The following is a 12,582-nucleotide window of genomic DNA, read 5'->3' as shown; positions in this document are numbered from 1 at the left end:
TCAATTGCGTGTTTTTATTATAAATTATTGTTATATAATTAAAAACCCTGCAGATTTCCCTTCAGATTGTGCCCATTTGGAGAATTTGCAAACACATTTATTCAGATAAAAACAATTAAACTTCCTCCCTGGCTCTGCTTTTGCTTTTTTACCCTGATGCTAAACATTACAGAAGGAAGGAAAACAAACAAACGCACTTATTATAGTCTACTTTGATACCAATCCATTCATTTCCCCAATCAGCCTGTTTGCCTAACTCCCACAGTCCCTGTAGCAGTCCATCCAGTGTGACGGGTTACATGGATCTGAGTGCATTTCCACTGGGAATTGAGGCAAAAACAAAAACATACAAAAAAACCTGTTGCTGTGACATTTTGTTCTCTCACCTTAACGCACGCCAGTCACAATGGACCGGTGTGTGGGGGATCTGTGTTCACATCACCATGGCGATGGCTCTCTGCCTCCCAAGGCTTCCTTGAGGGTGTCGAAGGGTTGGCGCCTGGGAAGGGGGCAGTAAAGGAGGAGTTTGCCAACCTTGCAAACTAAAATGCAAACGCACTGGGAGAATGGTAAAGAAAACATGTTCCTCCAAGCTTCTTCTCTATGTAACGTAATGGGTTTTTTAGTCCACTATAAGGGGAGCTCAGCACACTGTGGAGCAGAGCAAACAACATCAAAGCAATCAAAAGAGGCCGACATGTTGCAGGGAGCGCGTTTCACTGCCTAACCTTTAAAAGGGCAAAAAATAGAACTAAACGTGTAGGTTCATGAGCAAAGGTCTGAGAACATCTGTCTCTTTGTAAATCATTTTTACATGACAGAAAGGCACAGAGATGGCATTACACTGTGCAAGACAAAAGAGGACAAAAGGTTACACCCATTCTACACTAGGGCTGAACGATATATCGCATTTGCGATAATATCGCGACATGATCAAGTGCAATTTTCTAACCGCAAAGGCTGCGATTATACTCTGGACATGTCCAAATTCATGGGCTGCATCCTCCTGAGGCCGCATTTGTAGACCGATTACGTCACAGCGACGTGCCGAAGGCTGTCCAAATTACTACCATATCCCAGAATTCATAGCGCGGCCCAGCCAAACTCCAGTTTCCAGCAATGGCGGCCGCTACTAAGTTTTAAAATTACTCATACTAATCTTTCTGGGTCACAAAATAAACTTTTAACATATTTTCAGGCGAGAAAGTAGTTGTGTAAATGGTAAATGGCCTGTATTTATATAGCGCTTTTACTAGTCCCTAAGGAGCCCAAAGCGCTTTACATATCCAGTCATCCACCCATTCACACACTGGTGATGGCAAGCTACATTGTAGCCACAGCCACCCTGGGGCGCACTGACAGAGGCGAGGCTGCCGGACACTGGCGCCACCGGGCCCTCTGACCACCACCAGTAGGCAACGGGTGAAGTGTCTTGCCCAAGGACACAACGACCGAGACTGTCCGAGCCGGGGCTCGAACCGGCAACCTTCCGATTACAAGGCGAACTCCTAACTCTTGAGCCACGATCGCCCCAGTAAACATCAAATATCTGCTCGGTTTATCAAGATATCCCATATTTGCAAAAGTGCTTCGACGTTTTCAGAGGCGTCTGCTACCCACCAGCTCGACAGCTAGCCGGGAGCTCGAGGGTTACTGATGCGGCCGAGAACGGCACAACTCCCGGCACATCATTTTCAGATCACCGCGGAGTTTCGCTGCTCGGGTTAAACGTAATATATAAGTCACTTAGACAACCTAAAAATGTTATTGTTGGGCTTTTTTCAGTGTTTTGTTTGTTCGTGAGTAAATCGGTTTGGCTGAGATTAAAGTTATTAGATTAGATAAAATAAAACTTTATTAATCCCCCGGGTGGGTTCCTCCTTGGTTTTCACACAGCTGACTAAACGTCAAACAGAAAACTTATTAAACAGAAGTTTGAGACATTCGAGAATTTACGCCAGTGTCTGGTTATATTTTAGATAGCAAGAAGCAGACGGCCGAGTTTATTAAACTCCACCGAGACAGCGGTGACGCTAATCAGAACTAGCCTTCTGATTAGCTAATCAGAAGGCTAGACCGTCCAATTTCACGCCTTTAAATTTTAAAGGCGTGTTTGTGTGTGTGTTTATACAATTGCTATTATGTTTGCACTTTATGTGTAATGTTACTGACTGCAGAGATCAGTAAGATGTGTGTATTTTTTATTTATTAGTTTTATTTATTTAATATTATTTTTTAATTGAATGACTGTCTAGTAGTTCACAGATGTCGAAAAACTGAGTGTGGTAAAGCCACTGATTTTTTTTATGTATATTTCTGCAATCTGCACATTGTACTGACTTTCATTTTAATGTTTACACCAGGGTTCCTTGTCAGCACTTTATGCTCAGATGTTTGTAAGCTAAAAATAAACTATTGTGTATGTTCAAATATACTGTTGTGATTGAAGAAGTTAAATAAAAATGTCAGTCATCAATTCATGCATCACCTCATGTCATCATAACAGAGGTCTGTCTTCCAGGAAAGAACAATTTAAAATTAATGTAATATAGTATTGGCCATACTATATGATGTATTGCTTGTCTTTGTTTAATAATACAGAAGACAAAGACCTTAAAAAATAATCGCATATCGCATCGCAATCGCAATATTGGGGCAAAAAATCGCAATTAGATTATTTTCCATAATCGTTCAGCCCTATTCTACACCATCAGCTCCGATTTCATGTGCTTGTTTCACTTATTTCCCCTACTTGGACAACTAAAGCCAAAACATTCCCATGAAAATCTGCGGAATTATCATCAAGATTTAAATGCACAGGGAACATAAGGAGTACCTTACGTAACAATCTTAAAGAAAAATGTCATTATTTTTAAATAGGAGCTTCATTTTTCAAATAATTAATGGCACAAAAATTATCAGAATTGGTCCAACGTGATGCAAGAACGCAATGTCTCCGATGTAATCCTCAACTGCAGCAGTCTGTGACAAGATAAAAGTGCTTGTTTTCACCACTGACAGGGTCAAATAGATACTCTAAGATTGTTTTTGACATTATCCCGCCATGCTTTTACATTTACTGATGCTAAGTCAAGAAGATAACTTTACACAGAAACAACGTTATCTCTCTGTCTGCAGTTTCTCATGAAAATCAAGCAACGGATTTCTTTGATTTCACAGCCAGCAGACGTCCTGCCTAAAATGGTAACTGAAATATTATTGTCACCAAGACGCTGTGTACAGGCAGCCATGTTTTCATGCTCTTGTAACACAACTAGCCACAACTTCTGCACTCTGTTAAGATTTGTTTTCTTTGTACTACAGTTATAGAGAAAACTATATCTGTAATCTATACGCTCCATACTCCAACTGTGTAATACTCAGATTTCTAAACAGCTCTCTCAAACTCTCATTTTGCAGTGGGACTTCCCCTTAAGTAAAATAATACCAGTTTCTATAGGGATCTTTTGCACAATGTTGGCACAAACACTTGTGGTTAGCACCAGTGACTCATGACATGGATATTCGGGGTTCAGACCTGTTGCTTAGCTAAGGACGTTCTTTAAGTTTTATGCTCTTCCGGTCCCTGTTTTCAAAGACATGGATGTAGGGTTCAGTGGTGACCTTAAATTGAAAGTAGTTGTGAATGTGGACACCAATGCTTATTGTTGTGTCTGTAATAGACTGGCACCCTATGCTTTGCCTAATGTCAGCTAGGCCTAACCATCGTATGACCCAGATGGAACTGCCACGTGAGACTGGATAACAAAGTTTCGCGACTTCTGATAAAACTCAGTATCTGACCACTTTCTTTTCAATTGGAAATGGGAAAATAGCACCCAGGTTTTAACAGACCTGCTTAAATGTGACGCAGAACGCGAAAAGTTGGCCACAGACACAGACCGAGAATCCCAGTTCCACATAAAAACAGTCGATGCAATGATACAATTGTGAATAATATTTGTTATCTTAACTTGACCGTGCCCAAATAACTCTTGCAATTATTCATGAAAAGTGCAGTTTATTGAACTGTTTCTTACGTATAAACTGCAAATAAACAGTGCTCTATGTTGGCTGTGAGGGCAAAAATCCCCACTCAGTGCAGCCACACATGCACAGGGATGCAATGTGGCCAGTCAGCCAGTGAAATTTGCCTACTTACTGATGCTGGTGACTTTTCTGCCTTTAGCCTGTGGAAACAGCACTGTAGGGTTTGTGACTGTTTAACGGTTTCTTGTAAACCTACTGTAGTTTTCATTAAAACTTTACTCACTTCTTAACGTGTTACAAGTGACTATCTATCCAGCCGCGTTCTTACTAAACCACATTCATTCAGAGAACAGTTTGGCATCTTCAAGTTAAAAATACCTAGAAAATAAACAAAGACAAAGGACGCTTTATTTCGCATGTTAATCTAGAAATTTATTTCCATAAATAGCTGATGTTCACTCTTGTCTCAAGTTGCTGAACAATTTGTGAACTTCTTCAGCGAGAAATCTGATTAAGTACGCCATTTGTTGTTAGTAAACTGTTGGATGTATGAAAAGATAAGGGGGGGGAAAATCGCAATTGTAATCTTGTGCTTTTTAAAAGAATTAACAGATGCCAAAAACGTTTTTGTTTTGTTTTTTAACCTGTAACGTCACATTCACAAAAAGAAAACTGCTGAATCCAACAATAAAAACCAGCATTGACAAACAAGAGTTATTCTCCAAACTACCACATAAGGCTGCTTGTTCAGGTGGTGGTGGTCATGCAGCCCTATTAGAGAGCCTCAATGATCATTTTAGAAATACAGACCTTTAGCGAATAAAGGTGTCTTTTCACAGACATATAGTCATTGTAAAATGCAATAAATAAAAACTAGGAGTAATCACAAAACACTATAACAGAAATAACATAAACTATAATAGAAAGTTAAAACACAGCAAACACCAGTACAAAACGATGTTTAACAGGCAACAGATGAAGAAATTGCCAATAAAAACAGTAATAACAAAAGAATGTCAACAAAAGGTTGAACAGAAAGGTTTTCAACTGCTTTTTAAAAGAGTCACAGAGTGAGCTGACGATAGCTGAAGTGAAAGCTTTTAAAACAAATCTAAAAACCTACTAGAAGCCAAAGTATAGAATATAAATACGAATAATGTGAGCTCACTTACTAGAATGCGTTAATAGTTTGGCTGCTGGATTTTGTATAGCTTGGAGGCTTGAAAGAGACAATTTATCTAAGCCCATAAACAGGGCATTTACAGTAATCTAGGTGCAACAACAAAAATGCAGTAATAATTTTCTTCATTTCAGATGGGGAGACTATGGCTCGCAATTTAGAAATTTCCATAAATGAAAGAAGCAAGAACGTGAGACAGATTTTACATTTGACCCAGAGAAGACTCAAATATCACACTGAGATTAGGAGCACTGGACTTCTCAGATGAGCAGAAGGAAGCAAGCACTTGACTGATTTTTGGATGTAGTTCAGGAGGAGCTATAATCATGGTCTCAGCCTTACTGGAATTTAAAACAAGGTAATTGTTGGAAAGCCAGTCTCTAATCCAGGATAAACAATCAACTGGAGTGGACAGCCTATCCAGTTGGCAAAGCTTAAAAGATATATACAGCTTAATGTCATCAGCATAAAGGTGATAAGAAATGTAAGCAAAAGGCTGAATGATGCTAGCTGACAGGAGGAATGTAGAAAGAAAATGATAACGGACCGAGGATTGATCCTTGTGGAACCCCAAAAATTAGGGAAGCAGTGGTAGGGGAGCACTTGCTTGCCTTAACCAACAAAGTTCCAGATAATTAGGAGGAAAACCGATCTAATACAGAGCCAAAACCAGCCAAAAACTTAAGCATATTAAGTAAAATATTATGACCCACACTATCAAAGGCAGAAGTGAGATAAAGCATTCTGAGCACAGAGCAATGCCCTACAACAGCTGCTATTAAAAGACCATTATAGATCTTTAAAAGAGCAGTTTCAATTAAGTTCTTTTGAGTCTCTCTTGCTTATTTTTGAGTTCAATTTGCATTATAAGGATTTGAATGGACATTATACATCTTTGTCTAATACATTTGAATCAATTTCAAAATCAAACCCCAATCAAGATTATTTGGGGGGTTCTTTTAAGGAATGCAATTACCTCAGCATGCTTAAAATTGCTAGGAACAAAACCTTGTCTCACTGTGCTGTTAATGACGGTTTGGTAACTTTTAATTTGTTTTAGTATTATGAAATACTAAATACTGCACAAAACAAAGAGGTAGGGCCACATGTCAGGGCCAGAAAGGATATTGTGTTTGCAGTCATTCTTCAAAGAAGGCGTGTTCTGAAAGACACCACTGCAAGTGTTTTGCACTTTGTTCTGCTTTTCAGTTGGTGATTTGTTTCATTTTCTCTGTTAAATTTTTACTATCATTTTCAATCACTGGCAGATTTAAGGACTAAAATCTGCTTAGCCAGGTTTAGGAGCAGACAACATGCTTTCAAGTTTGAGCGATCATAATTTTAAATTTTTTATAAATGCAGTTTTCATAAATTATGTCATAAAAATATTTTTGAATTGATGATCAATTCTGAATCCAAATTTAAAATAATTACTGAAGATTCCTATGACACCTAAATACCATTACAAATACTATTCTTGATTAGTTACTTTAGCTGAGGAAATAAAATCTGTTCCCATTTTTTTATGATAGTTTTACACATTTATGGTCACAGACCAATTCTGTCACATCACAAGCAGCTGACAGGGCTGTCGCAATATACCAGCACTGACAATAACCATATTTAAAAATGAGAACTGATATCCCATCAAAAACTCTTCCTCTTCAGTGAAAGACTTTCAGTAACTACTATAGTGCAGCATGAGCTTATCTACAGACTGCATGGCTCATGGGATTCACTGTTCTGTAGCGACAGCTCCTTCTCTCACAAAGCAGGAGAGACTCACTTCCCACAATAAACCCACTAAGTTAGACTGAGTCACTTACACATGTGCAGTAAGGCTGTTGTTACGTTGTTGAGTGAAGCAATGAAGAAAGGCGAGCGCCGTTGAGTACTTAATTTAATTACCAATTTGTTGTCTGCACTTGCTGCTGCTTTTCCCCTTTATTCTGCTTTCCAAGCGCTCAGAGCTAACGCTAGGGCCTCGATTTAGATGCACTACTGCCCTGCGCCATGACTCACAGGTGTGTCTACAGTTCTTTGCTGGCCTGATTGAGTTATTGCAGTTTGGTGCTAATTTGAGCTGATAACGTTTGCGCAAAAACTACTGAATGTACTGCATAGATCAGTGACATTTGTTCATACTGGTTGAGCTTTTTTTAATCTTATTAGATGCAGTGGTGACTTAGAAAGTCTTTTCAGACGTTTTAATGTCCTTCATTCAATTTGTCAATGTCATTACATTCTGGTAATGGCTCTTGCCACATTTTTTGCTAATGCAACAGTAAGGAAAACACTCTCTGTGCTAATTAATCCGAGTATAAAAATCACCTTCTTGTGTGGCCTAATGTGGACTAAGATTAATGTGCCAGACATGTCTCACAACTGATTTGATTAATGAAAAGGAATACTTTAATATTACTAACACTGTATAATGTATAGGGTGACAGAACACTGGACTGTAAACTTGGTACAGTATATAAATAAATACTGCATTGGATTTCCATTAAAGCAGTGTGGTTGAACAACCCCTACAAGTGGCTGGCAATTTGTTAAATGAGTTAATTGGTCACCAGTTCATCTAATTCATCATAATGCCTGTTTCTGGACCACACCCAAAGAACAGTGAATTAGGCAGGCAGTGCAATCAACAGTTACACTGAGATCAAATATAGACGTGAACCCCAAAGCAGAAGGTATTCCACTTGAATTTTTAAGTTGGTCACCTTTTAACTGTTCTTTTTGGGAAAAATTGCAGCCTACGCCAAGTCTTAGCGCCCAAACACCGCTGTTTTAAGTCTGATGCAGAACTGTTTACTCATTAATTGCCAGGTGGTGCAGGTACTGGAAAGCTACAGGCTGGGGGAAAGGCCCTAACCTTTATGCACTGTCTAAACGTCCTCACTTTCTCCTTGAACATCTATCCTTAACTGTGCTCCTCTGGTCCCCTCCCTGTCCCAAAGTGGCCAGCTGGGAACGGTGCGCATGTGCTGACGTCCCTACTAACCTTGGCCAGTGTAAGGATTACCGTGCATTTACACTCAATGCTCCTTCTTTCCTTAAGACTTATTAAGAATGATAATGAGCTCGGAAAGGGGCAGCTTGTCCCTTTCTCAACTCTGTGAAGGCTCTTCTTCTCTCTGTCTTTCTCTTCCTCACTGTTCACTCGTCTTGTGCTTCTTTCTGCTCCAGCTCTCCACCCTTTCTGCAGTCTCTCTCTTTTCCCCAGTCCATGCCTCTCTCCCTCTTTCTCCATCGTATTGAAAGGAGCCAGGACAAATTACCAAAAAGGCCATTTTCATCTATGAACTGCAGGATTTAATCGATACTTATTTCATGCCTTCAAAATCAACCCTATATTACTGTTGTCTGCGTGATTTGTTTATTTTGCTTTAGAATATTCCTTCAGTCGAGTGGAGGGGGGGGGGGTGGGGGGGGATGCACGGGATGCAATTCACCTTGAACCTCCATTATATTGGATTTCTCTACTGGCTGATCAAGCATGCAAAAAGGACATTTCCTCAGCACTAAAATAAAAACAATAATGATGATTAAAAAAACATGTGTGCTATTTGTGCCGGTGTAAGAGTATGTGTTGAAGGCAGTGTATTTTTACAAGGAAAACACTATGGCTGTGGTAGTGTGAATATGTATACAAAAATCATTACACTGTGGGCAATTGATAAAGCTTAGGTGCCGGGGAAACAAAAGTAATAGCTCCTGAAGCCTGTCGAATGCAGCCTGGGATTACAGATGCTTATTTGACATCAAAGACCCGAGGTCCACAGCCAAGGTCATACAGAAGAGGAATACACATGGGTTTAATTTTACACAGCCCTTGACAGATGCAGATGGGTACTTATGAGACATGAGGCATTTCACTGACTGATAGAGCTGCAAGCAATAAGAATCTTGGAGGCATCGCACACTGATTAACTAATGAGATTCTCAACCATTTTAGTGAACCAAGGGTTCAGCACTACAGGCAACATTTCAAGTCCATTTTAGAGACAGAGAACCCGAAACGAAAGGCCCACCGCATCCATAAATACTGAACTAGGCACACAAAGCGAATTCGCAATTAAAACCGCACAAATGGACAGTTATCATCTCAACTATCATCTCTGCCTACCTCTCTGGCAGAGAGGAAAGCGAAAGAGAAGCAGGGAAGGAAGGGCAGTATGTTTGACATATGGATATTGCAGTGTCTCTTCAATGCCGAAGAGAGATGAGAACCTGCGCCACCGGCCTGACAGTGAAGGCTGGCTGGTGTCCAGCTAAAGATGGACCTCCAGACAGCAGGCACATGACGTTACACTTGAGAGCGGCACCGAGGGAGCACACGGGGCGGAAGAGTTGGAAACGGCTTCAGCTGATCACTTTGCAGCTCTTCTTTGCACAGAATGTACAAAAGCTATTTTACCTTAGCCCTGCGATGGACCGAGGTGAACTGCTGTACTCTGTAGTGTCACCTGCTGTTGGTTTTTATTTTTGGTATGCTCATAAAACAGGAGACATCAGTAAAGCGAACTCGCATATAGACCGGCTAATGACTGGTACTCAAAACACGCAAAATGCTATGTAATTTCATGTCTAAGCATGTGTTTTTTAAGCTTGCCTTGTTTAAGTGCCAAGTGTGTGCTTGCTCTGCATGCATGAATACATCTGCAACAGTTAGGCTGCACAGCTGCTGCATCATGAGGGTATTATGGAAAATACCTCAAAAGCACACACTGTGTGCATAATGCATCTCTTCACATGATGAAATTATTTCATCTACTAGTGATCTGTGGGACACACACACACACACACACACACACACACAAAATCAAAGGATAAAAAAACCTGGGAAGAAAAAAACTTTTCATGTTTACCTTGTGTTGTACTATCAGTGGCATTTTTAATATAGAAGATGGCTTTCCTTGAATGATCTGTTTAACCAAAGACAGGAGGGAGAGAGGGAAAAAAAGGGGGGGGGGGGGGGGGGGTAATTAATTACTTTTGTGCTATTGCACGGGAGAGACAATAAACCTGCCTGGTCGCCATGGATATGACATATTTGCTCTGAAAACAACACAATAATTAGCAAAGGAGAAAGATCCGGCGAGAATATGAGAACTCCGGGTTTAAAGTGCCAGTGATCTATTCCTGTCCTCCTCATCATCCCTGAGAACAATAACAAACACAGTGGCAAGCACACAACAAAGACATCTATAAATGCGCAAGAGAACAAACAGTGACCCTTTACAAAACCATGTTAAATTAAATCTCACATCACAGTGGTGTTTTGTAGAGATCACAACTAACCAAACACACGCAGTGTTTTAAAACAGATTGTTTGTTCGACAGTAAGTGGAAGTCAGAAAGCCCATGCAGTCACTGAGAGCAGGAACTGCATCATATTTACCATAGCAAATATAGTTTAGTGGTGTGTGGTGTCAGACCTGCCAAAAGCTGAAACTACATTATCGGTAAGAAGCCTTACAACGTTAAACAATAATTATTAATAAGTAGAAAAGGTCTGATGGGGTGATGCACTTTGCAGGTTTCAGTTGTGACTAAGATCAGACACTGCGGCCTCAATTAACCTTTTTACCCATGCAATATACAGAAAAGAAAAAAAAATAAGTCATTCACAGCCAAACTTCAAAAGCAGAACTTCCGCAATTCAGGCTTTGAATATTGATTGCATTTATAGCAGTTCCTCTATTTACAGTAAATGATACTGTGTGAAGGCTACTACCTGTTTAGGGGCAGCCAAGGAGTTTCACTAAGTTTTTCTCGACTTTAAAAGCGGGACTTTCGGCGATGAAGTCGCTCTTTTGTGCCTTTTTTGTTATGTTTTGTTGGGGTTTTTCTCATTGTTGCACTTTTGGATAAGTGCAAACTAACAGGAACAGCCTATGATAGCTTGTACGTCCAAAACTGCTGATTAAATAATAAAGAAAATAGCGCGTGTCAGTTCTGTTTTCGCGCAGTCCTCTTTTTATATTTTGAGGAAGGGAGGACTCGAGCTCACCTTGACTGGGCAATAAAAAAAGAAAAAGTACAAACTTATGGGGAGGAAAAAGTTACACCTTTCTGTCTCAACTTTGAAACGGGGGCTGGCTTTTGCTTGCTTGCAGTTTCCTTGTCTTCTTTAGACGGTTTAAAATGAGACCGCTGTGTGAACTAGCAGATTTTAAGGAAAGCCCGGACCCCTCGCCGTCATTTTCAAAGGTACAGTAGGTTCAGTCGGACTGTGTGGAGTCGCTCCAGACCTGCCGCTGTTGCTGTCGGCGCTGCCGCTGTAACCGAGGCTGCTGCTCGCACCGTGTTTACAGTCCTCACATCAACTCTCTATCCTACAGTATCGCTTCTACGACGTTAAATACCGCTTGATAATGCTATTTGTTGGTGTCCTCGCTGGAGCTGGGGACACTTTGATGTCCTTTTCAGCGCGGGGTGATATGTTTTGGAGATGAAATGAGCGTGTGCTGTATAGTTGAGAGCAAAAGGAAAACTCTTACCTGTGCTACTTCGCTGTCTCTCGGTGACTTCCAACTCAGGGGAGGTGTGAGTGTGCTTACGGTGGCCGGTGTGAGAGCTTTCATTATTAAAGTTCCCACATTTTTTTTCAGTTTTTTCAGGTTTTATTGTAGCATTTTCTAATTTCTTACAGGGCGAGTTGGCCGGAAGATCTGCCCTGGAGACCGGCTCCAAGTGGGAAGAGGAGCCCTTAATTGAATTTCTCGGTTAGCAGGTGTTGATCGGAAAACCTGAACTGGAGTTTAGGATAGTCTCCCTTGACGACTTGATAACAGTTAACTCTTTCAGTGTATTGTGGTTATTAAAAATATATATATCAATTAAAAACTACAATCTGCGCCTTCCGTTTAATGAAGAGGAACTGGAATTTAAATATTGCCCTTAAATACCAAATAGCTACCAAAGTGTTTTATGATATGTTTTATTATGCTGATCTTTTGAATATATAGAATGAAGCTTGAATATATAGAATGAAACTTGAATATATAGAATGATCTTCTGAATATATAGAATGAAACTTGAATATATAGAATGATCTTCTGAATATATAGAATGAAACTTGAATATATATAGAATGAAACTTGAATATATAGAATGATCTTTTGAATATATAGAATGAAACTTGAATATATAGAATGAAACTTGAATATATAGAATGATCTTCTGAATATATAGAATGAAACTTGAATATATAGAATGATCTTCTGAATATATAGAATGAAACTTGAATATATATAGAATGAAACTTGAATATATAGAATGATCTTTTGAATATATAGAATGAAACTTGAATATATAGAATGAAACTTGAATATATAGAATGATCTTTTGAATATATAGAATGAAGCTTGAATATATAGAATGAAACTTGAATATATAGAATG

The 12,582-nt window shown here is 39.6% G+C and overlaps 1 protein-coding gene across 3 annotated transcripts in view; it reads right to left on the bottom strand.

Annotated features, from left to right (window-relative positions):
* Positions 1 to 11,871, bottom strand: part of casz1 (castor zinc finger 1) — a 171,176-nt gene extending 159,305 nt beyond the window's left edge. The window contains exons 1-2 of one of the 3 annotated variants that reach the window (XM_085392664.1): positions 11,680 to 11,871; positions 10,045 to 10,101 (exon numbers count right to left, since the gene is read on the bottom strand). The gene's annotated coding sequence lies outside the window, so the exon portion shown is untranslated. Of the gene's footprint in view, positions 1 to 386; positions 473 to 10,044; positions 10,102 to 11,679 lie in introns of those variants that run through there. The other 2 variants (XM_085392665.1, XM_085392666.1) reach the window with 2 other exon arrangements.
* Positions 11,872 to 12,582: the final 711 nt, after the last annotated feature.

The sequence above is a fragment of the Rhamphochromis longiceps genome, linkage group LG20 (assembly GCF_057381845.1).
Source record: "Rhamphochromis longiceps isolate RC_006_pf linkage group LG20, R_longiceps_female_GT1.1, whole genome shotgun sequence".
In the NCBI taxonomy this organism is placed as follows: Eukaryota; Metazoa; Chordata; class Actinopteri; order Cichliformes; family Cichlidae; genus Rhamphochromis; species Rhamphochromis longiceps.
This window is presented reverse-complemented; position numbering and strand designations above follow the sequence as displayed.